The 9,499-nt window shown below is 37.5% G+C and overlaps 1 pseudogene; it reads left to right on the forward strand.

Moving 5' to 3' along the window:
- Positions 1 to 7,630: 7,630 nt before the first annotated feature.
- LOC140511421 (exosome complex component CSL4 pseudogene) lies at positions 7,631 to 8,172 on the forward strand (annotated as a pseudogene).
- Positions 8,173 to 9,499: the final 1,327 nt, after the last annotated feature.

Genomic DNA, 9,499 nt, shown 5'->3' on the forward strand with positions numbered 1-9,499 from the left:
AACCTAATAAGATGTTTACTTTATAATACAATAAAATGCTTCTATCAGTGGGTTGCCTGAAAAAAATGAATGATGTAGTCACTACGATTATGGAGTCTATTTAAATGCTGGAATACTCAACACAAAATCCATGTATTATGTGCAATAGTGAGTAATATTGGCAAAAAGTACCGAAGTCATGTGTCTGAAAGTGTGCTAAGAAAGGACAAACCACAGAAGCTGAGCTGCTAGAATGAGAAAGATAAAAGTTCTAACTCAGGTACCATTATGGAGGAAGAGCTTATTTTCATGATAGCTCCCTAAGATGTCCATAGTCCACATACTTCAGAAGTTTCTTGGACTTCCCCACATCTCCTGGACTACCCTTTAGTACTTGGGCCTTTATTTTCTTGTGAAATGTTCTATGTGCCTTCCTCAAATGAATCTTCACCAAAGTAGTTTCTGCTAGTTATGACTCTGGACAGAGAATATCTTTACAATCAGTTGATGAACAAGTACTTGTTTGTCACCATTCAACATGTACCAACCATGGTGCTGGTGTCTACAAACACAAAAGTGAGATAGTGTTGAAACTCAGAGTGAACCTCAAAGTGTTTCTGTTGTGCTAAGGAGATAACATATTGTTCACAGATGCATATGCAGTATAGATAGTTATATCACTAGAGAGATACATTCTCACATGCTTTGGTGTAAACATTTCCCTAAATAATCTAGGGTTTTAGGTCTCTTCCAAAAAAAGCAAAAACAAAAAACAAAAAACTCAGCTTGGTAGCTGAGTGGATTGAGGACCAAGCCTAAAGTCAGGAAGACCTGAGTTCAAAATTGGCTTCAGGCACTTACTAGTTGTATAACCCTGGGTAAATGACTTACTCCTATTCACCTCAATTTCCTCTTTTGTAAAATGAGCCTAAGAGGGAAAACTACTTCTTTGCTAAGAAAATCCCAAATAGGGTCATGAAGAGTTAGACACGTCCGAAATGACTGAACAACACTATAATAAAATCCGTACTGTTCTTAAAAATTGCTTTGACGGAGGGTCACTCTGTGCATAAAAAACCCCACAATATTTCATTTTTAACTCAATTCTCCAGTTTTTTTCATTTGTTTTCTTTTACAAAATTAACAAGGTGGGGTTCAGTTCCTTCATCTTTGTAAAATGAAGGAAGTTGGACTTTATGATCTCTCACTTCCCTTCCAGCTCCAAACAGGATTCTATACATTATAGCAGAGTACCAAAAGAGAAGGTATAAAGACTCAGAGTGAGGGTGGTCTCCAGTAACAAAAACACAAATTCAGGAAAGATAAGCATTAGCAAAAGGAGACTAGATTTAACAATAAAAAAGATTGCTAGTGATCTAATAGAGAATAGTTTCATTGAGAGGTAGTGACAAGAGCAAGTTTACAGTGGGTTCAGAAAGAAGTGGGAGGTGAAAAAGTACAAAAAAAAAAAAGTAAAGAAAGCTTTTTGTTAAGAGTTTAAATAAGAAAGGAAGCAAAAGCCTAGTCTGATTGCCTGAATTGAAGGTAGGATCAGGCTAAGGTTTTGTAAGGATTGGGGAGATTTGGGCATGTTTGTAGGCAACAAGGAAAGAGCCACTATCAATCAATGAATCAATCACTGTTCACTCTCCCCCCTACTATACACTGTGTACTCCTCTAAAGAAAGGATAGGAATTAAACAGAGATAGAGGAAGGAGTGGGAAGAAGTTATCAATAAACAAAGTCCTGGAAGAAACCAAAGAAGCCAGGACACAAGTCACAGGTAGAGGGACTGGCATTGGTAATACATGGAGCCTTTTCTTCTCATTCCCTGTGCCTGACACAAAAGAATACAAGATTATGGCAGAGGCGACATGAAGTGTGGAATTAGAAAGGAATGAAGGCTCATCTGGATGGCCTCCATCTATCCACTGATGTATAAGCCAAGATCCTATGCTGAAAGGGACGAGGGAGGTGGAAGAGTAGATAGATAATTAGAGATTGAAAGAAGTTTAGAGAAGTAATTAAGGGAAAGATGATCTAGTCTTTGGGTAGAAGGGGAAGAGGATTGCCATTCAGAAATGAGGTGTTGTTGTGACTGGATATATTGGTTTTACATCCAATTAAAGAAGTTCTGTACTTCTTTATTTTGTCTGTTCCATTTCCTATATATTTAGTGGATGTAACTAATTCTTCATCCCATCTCTTCCTCCTAGTACGCTGGAAGTAACTAAGTGACTGTTCCATAGGCATCTAGGTGGGAGAGTGGATCGAATGCCAGGCCTGATGTCAGAAAGACATCTTCTTGAATTCAAGTCCTACCTTAGCATGTACAAGCTGTGTGACTCTGGGCAAGTCACTTAATCCTGTTCACCTCAGTTCCTCATCTGTAAAATGAGCTGAAGAAGAACATGGCAAACCACTTTGCCAATAAAATTCAAAATGAGGTTATGAAGAGTCAGACATGACTGAACAACAACAAAGATGTGCCATAAACATAATTGGTTAATTGAATCAATGCCCTAGAAATACAGCAAAAGGTGACAAAGAACATAGGAGAAAATAAAAGAATAAAAAAAATCCGTTTAGAGGTCTTTGTGTGTGTTTAACAAATAACCCTCAAAATATTTATGGGTAAAAATCAAGCAAACACTGCAGTAACTATTTACATCTTCTATGTTTTAAGTGTTCCTTTATCAATTACAGTGACACAGGACATTTATAAATATAATACAAAACTATAAGCAAGGAGTGCTATCAGTGGTCCAAAATGAGCTGCAACTTGAGATCATTTAGAAAGTGAAGAATCATATCCAGTTCTGACTCCCAAGGACATAAACATAAAGCCATTTGATGTTTTCCTATAATAGTCAACTATCCAATGGATCAACATTCCCTTGAGTCAATAGATCTATAATTGTATCTCTGCATTTATATATCTTTATATATCTATATATCTTTGTACATATATGCATACCTACATTTTAATCCATACAATGTTAAAGAATTCATACTGATAAATATTTTTAATATAAATGTCCATAATAACCTAGCATTGACTTCGGCATTCTGTGAGGCAGTATTTTTCTCATTGGCTATATGATTAAAATATCAAATTTAAATAAAGTTATTTTGAGTTTATTATGAAAAATATGACTGAAAAGTATGTCACTGATATGACATTAACCACACAGTTGGTCATTTTTCCTTTTAACTTTATTAAGATTTCTTCTGGTAGGAAAATATTTTACTAAGGTAAAATAATAAAAGAGATCTCTAAAGTATATGAACTCTTAAAAGGTTTCATCCCCCTTAGTGAATAATCTAAAAATATGAAAAATCTGAGAGCATCAGAGAGACAAGCAATGAATCAAACCTATTCCTGAGACTTTAAGCCACTCCAGCTGTATGTGAAGGAGGTGTGAAAAAATGAAAGTTCAATCATCTATAAAAACACAGCTCCTTTCCGCACTTTGTGGGTTGGTGGTGATTGTGGAGCACACAGAGTAGTATTCACTCAGTGGGTGATTTTTGCAATACAAGTCTGATCTAAATCCAAATCCAAATCCAAAATTAAAACTCAAGATGGGCTTGGTCGTTTCTGAGCCAACAGTTTTCTGAACTAGATTCTCAAGCTAAGCTTTACTAAGTCTCTGGTTAACTTAAGAATGAGCCCCTTTTCAGAATAAAAGTCCTTTGGATATGCACTTGACATTAATCACAATATTGTAAAATGTAGACTACACCAGGTGTTTATTTCTGCTTCTACCTTAATGGTGCCATTCCAGATGTTCAGATGTTTCCTTATTTAAAGCAAAAGAGTGAATATGAGTTGGATGATTCCCGAGAAACACAGTGATAGTTTTCTCACCAAATCTTGGAAACAATTTTACACATCTAGATCTACCTAGCTACTCAGTCTCTTAACTCCAGACCATTATAAGACAAGAAATCTATGGTAGCTGAAAACGTACAAGATTTTGAGTAAAAAGCCTTGGATTCAAGTCCTGCTATTAATAGTTTCTGCCTGTGTGAGCATGGACAAGTCATTGAATTTTTAATATTATATTGTCTATTTCTTACAGGACTAAACGGCACTGAGGTCCCTTCGAATTCTCCAATACTATAATTTTGTGATTCTGTAAGCATCCATTTATTCATCTGTAGAATGGAAACAATAATACTTATATTACATACTTTTCAGGGATGATTTAATAAAAGTGTCTTCAAATTCTAAAATGTTTAAAAGAGGATAATAGTAAAATTGAAAATTAACTAAATATTCACTTGGTCTTAAGGAATTTGGGGAAAGGATCATGATATAAAAAGTGATTGAGTGTTTTTAGCTGGACAAAAGATGAGGAAGGGTTCTGTTACTTCATACCTGTAATTGGAAGACATACAATATTTTAAATGATGGAGGAGATTATTTTCATTTCTTCTTTCAGTATGTAGGATGGAAATTTAGAGTAGTAGTCTTTCTGCTAGGCAGGGAGGTGACACAGTGGGTAGAGTTCTGGAACTACAGTGGGAAGACCTGAGTTCAAATCTAGCTTCAGATATTTACTAGAGGTGTGATTCTGGTCAAGTCACTTAACACCTCTTGTTCTTAGTTTTTTCATATGTAAAATGAGAAGAATAATAGCATCTATTTCATAGAGTTGTAGTGAGGATCAAACGAGATAATACCTATAACCCCTTAAGCACAGGTCGGGGCACATTTATTATCTGTCATTCAATAGTTTTCAGTCTTGTCTGACCCTTTGTGACCCCATTTGGGATTTTCTTGGCAAAGATAGTGGAGTGTTTTGCCATTTCTTTCTTTTGTTTGTTTTACCAATGAGGAAACTGAGGCAGAAAGAGTAAAGTAACTTGCCCAAGGTCACATAGCTAACAAGTGTCTGAGGCCAGATTTAACCACAGGAAGATGAAACTTCCTGACTCTAAGCCCTCTATCTACTCCTTCACCTCGATGCTCTAAATATTTTAGCTATTACTAGTTATTTTTAACTGTATTAACCATGAGATCATTGATAACTGAAAGCAGAAGCTACTTTCAAAATATGTAAAATTAGTGACACAAGGCAAAAATCTCAGATGTCCACAGAAAATGATTTTATAGGTAAGCAAAACAGAACCATTCAATATGTAGTCAGTCAACAAACATTTATTAAGTGCCTATTATGCACCAGATACTCTGCTAAATGCTGAAGATTCAAAGGCCAAAGAATCCCTGCTCCCAAGGAGCTCAAAATAGCATTTTGGGGATAAAGTGATAAAGATAAAGTGATTTTCCTAAAATATAGGTTTGATCACATCATCCCACTTTATAATAAACTCCAGTGGCTTCCTATTGACTCCAGAATCAAATACAAATGATCTATTTGACATTCAAAACCTAGCCTCTTCCAACTTTCCCAGACTTCTTACATCCTACCCCCCAACATGTACTCTCAGTGATACTGCCTTCTGACTACTCCACAGTAAGTCACTCCATCTCTAGGCTGCAGACATTTTCTCTGACTGAGCCCTGTTCCTGAAACACTTTCCTTCCTCTGCTCAGACCACCTACTTCCCTGCCTTCTTTTAAATCACAATTAAAATTCTACCTTTTATAGGAAGCCTTCCCCAGCCCCTCTTAATTCCAGCACCTTCCCTCTGTTAATTATTTTATACTTATCCTGGATACACCTTGCATTTTATATGTTTGCGTGTTTTTCTCCTCAATTACTTGTAATTGCCTTTGAGGGCAGGAATTGTCTTTTTGCCTCTTTTTGTATCCTTAGTGCTTAGCATAATGTCTGACATGTAGTAGTTGCTTAATAAATGTTTATTGATTATCATTTGATGCACAGACATGATATATAGAGGACAAATTGGACAACTCAATAGAGGGAAAGCATTAGGAATAAGAGGCATTTGCAAAGTCTTCTTGTAGAAGGTAGGATTTAATCTGGACTTGAAAGAAGCCAGGGAATCCAGAGGATGGAGATGATGAGGGAAAGAATTCCAAGCACAGGCAAGAACACATGAAAATTTCCAGGGAGTATCTTGTTCAAAGAATGAAAAGAAGGTTAGCTAGTGTCATTGGATACATAAGGAGAGTTATGGGAAAGAAGACCATAAAGGTGAGGGTCAGCATAGATTATAATCAGTTTTGAACGCTAAACAGGATTTTCTATTTGATTCTAGAGGTGATAGGGAACCACTAGAGTTTATTGGGTTAAGGGGCAGACCTGACCTTTAAGATCATTTTGTCAACTAAGTGGAAGATGGGCTTAAAGTGGGGAAAAACTTGTGGCAGGCAGAACAGTCAGCATATAATTTCCAAAATTGTGGCAACCCACATATTCACAGAAAATAGACAACATGAGCTATATGCTGAAATCATTCCAAGGCCTGCTGTCTGTAATGATATGATTTCCTCAGTAATTTGGTCCAGTTAACAAGCATTTATCCAGTGCCTACTTTGTAGGGGCAGCTAAGTGGTGAAGTGGCTGGAGTGCCAGGCCTGGAGAATTAACTGGAGTCATCTTTCTGAGTACAAATCTGGCCTCAAATACTTACTTGCTGTGTGACCCTGGGCAAGTCACTTAATTCTGTTTGCCCCGGGCATGACTGAGAACTGACTGAGCATCAACAACATTTTGTACCAGGCGCTATGCTCAGCCCTGAGTATACAAAGAAAGGATAAAAACAAACAAAAAAAAATAAAAGCAGAAAATATTCTGCTACCAAAGAATTCAGAGTCTAATTTGGGGGAGCACATGTGTTTATATCGATATATACATATACACACAGATATCTATATAGATATTTAGACATCTATATGAGTGTCTAAAAATATCTAAATATCTGTATCTATATATGATATTTGCAGGAAAAATTGAAATTCATCTTAGAAGGAACAATCATTAATGAATCCTGGGAGGGGACCTCACAAAGGATTTCCTGAAGAATGCAAAATTTTAGCTGGGACCAAGAGAAAGCCAAGGAAATCAGGAGGCAGATACAGGAGAGAGAAAAGTTCAGGCCTGGGAGGACAGCCAGTGACAATTCAGAGCTGGAAGATGAGGTGTCTTGTGCAAGGCGCAGCAAGGAAATCATTGTCATTGAATCTAAAAGTACCTGGAGGGGAGTAAAATGCAAGACAACTAGAAAGTTAGGCAGGAACCAGAATATGGAGGTCTTTTAAAAGCTCAATGCACTACTTTATATTTGATTTGAGAAGTAATAGGAAACCACTGGAGTTTATTCCATTATAGAGTGGCAAGATGAAACCTGATATTTAGAAAGATCATGTTGGCATCTGAATGGAGGACAGACCTGGGTGGGAAGAGATTCGCATAAAGGAGACAGGTCAACTAAGGCATTGTAATAGTCCAGGGTTCAGGTGATGTGGACCCCTGCTAGGGTAGAAGCTGTGTAAGTGGAGGGAAGGGTACATCTATGAGACATGTTGTGAAGTGAGAAACAGTGAATTAGCTGTGTTGGTCAAGTTTAAACTTGAAGTGCTGTGGATGTGGTAACAATATCAGATGAGAAAACAGTATATATGAGAGACTGAAATATAGATGGGAGGTGGGAGAAGGTAGAAGGGAAATGAGAGGAGACCATGGCTGTGGCACTGCCGATGCGCCAGCCTCCGGGTGGTGTCAGTGACCAGAGAGACCAAGTCCCAGCTGCTGCCAGATGTGGGAACGATCGTAACCTAGCAAGGTCTCCAGCATTAATTCTCGATTTGCCAAAGTCCATATCCTGTATGTGGGATCCACACTACTCAAGAACTCCTTTAGAGGCATTATCAGGAAGGAAGATGTTCGAGCTACTGAAAAAGACAAGGTTGAAATATACAGGAATTTCCACCCAGGTGACATCGTGCTGGCTAAAGTGATTTCCCTAGCTGATGCACAGTCCAACTACCTGTTGACAACTGCAGAAAATGAGCTGGGAGTGGTGGTGGCCCCCAGTGAATCAGGTGTCCAAATGGTACCCATCAGCTTGTGTGAGATGCAGTGCCTTAGGAAACACACCAAAGAATTCCTCAAAGTAGCATGAGTACAGCCTGAGTTCCTGCAGACATAGGTAGCTACATCCTTTCCCCATATGGGGGGCATCTGTTTCCTACTGTCTACATATGATCAAAACCAAAAGACCTTAGGCTTATCAGAAACCACATTTGAAAATAACTACTTGAAACATCTACTGTATATGGAGGATTATTCCTGAGCCTTTTTATCACAAATCCCGTGGATACATTTTCTCTCCCTTTTGAGATGCCAGCAGAAGAAAATTATCTGATATTGGAAGTAGCCAACAAAGTGATTTCCTATTCCTTTTCTACTCCTCTGATAGTGCTATAAATGTGGTTTGTTTGTTTTCATTCAGACAAATAAAGCATTTTTACTTAAAAAAAAAAAAGAAATAAGAGATAGATCAGCCCTCTACACCAAACTGATTGAAGTCAGACATTTGTTGAGACTATCTTTAAAAAAAGAAAGTTGGAGATCCATTGTTTTAGATGACTCACATCTTCTTGCATAGAATGTGAAGCACAGTTAAGAGAGAGTTTTAGTTTGTATCCATAGCACCTATGCCTCCGATATAGGAAGTATATATATATATAGGGGGAAACCACGACAAGTCACTTGACCCCTCAGTGCCCCAGGCAATTTAAGTTTACAAATAATGAAAAGTTTCTGAACTTCATTGAGGAAAGGGGTATCTAATCATTCAATAAACATTTATTAAGTGCTATATGGTCAGAGTCTTTTCCTTCAGCGACCTGAAATGGATTTGACATCATCAATATTCCCTCTCAAATCTAGAAGCCAAATGAACTAAAAGTTCAGAGAGACTCAAAAGTTTGAAGAAAACTCAAAGAAGGCTGAAGAGAGTAGAATTCTCTCACTCTCCCTGACTTTACACTTATGCCCACATCCTGGACCATCTCCAGCCATCCTGATCTATATCTTGCCACTGGACCCAGATGGCTCTGGAGGAGAAAGTGAGGCTGGTGACTTTGTGCAGTTCTCCCTCACTAGAAATAAATTCATTTGCAATTCATGTCATCCATCATCTCCCTGATGTCATGATCCTCTACAAGAACAAAGGACAAATCGCAACCACACAACCTTATGCAAAGCAAGGCATATATCTCCACCATTGAAAAGAAAGTCACATACCAAAGGGCATTGGGGCTAAGTTTGCATGTTACATATGTATTGAGAGTATCAGAGAAGAACTATGAATATTGTATTGTTTTTTAGTCACTGTCTGACAGAAATATTTGATTCAATTTAACAGTAATCTAATACCCAAGCCAATTCTGTCTTAGAAAGAGATATCCAAATTGGCATAGTTCCCCCTGTTCTCCCACATGTCTCTATCCAAAGATGACTTGAGATAACATTTATAGGAATCTTGAAAAAGGGAAAAAAGTAATATATTAAAATATTGTTTTGGCTTTAACATTCAAAACAATAGTAACTACTCATTTCCTTAGCTGACCACCCCCTTC

This window comes from Notamacropus eugenii, chromosome 6 (genome assembly GCF_028372415.1).
Source record: "Notamacropus eugenii isolate mMacEug1 chromosome 6, mMacEug1.pri_v2, whole genome shotgun sequence".
Classification (NCBI taxonomy): Eukaryota; Metazoa; Chordata; class Mammalia; order Diprotodontia; family Macropodidae; genus Notamacropus; species Notamacropus eugenii.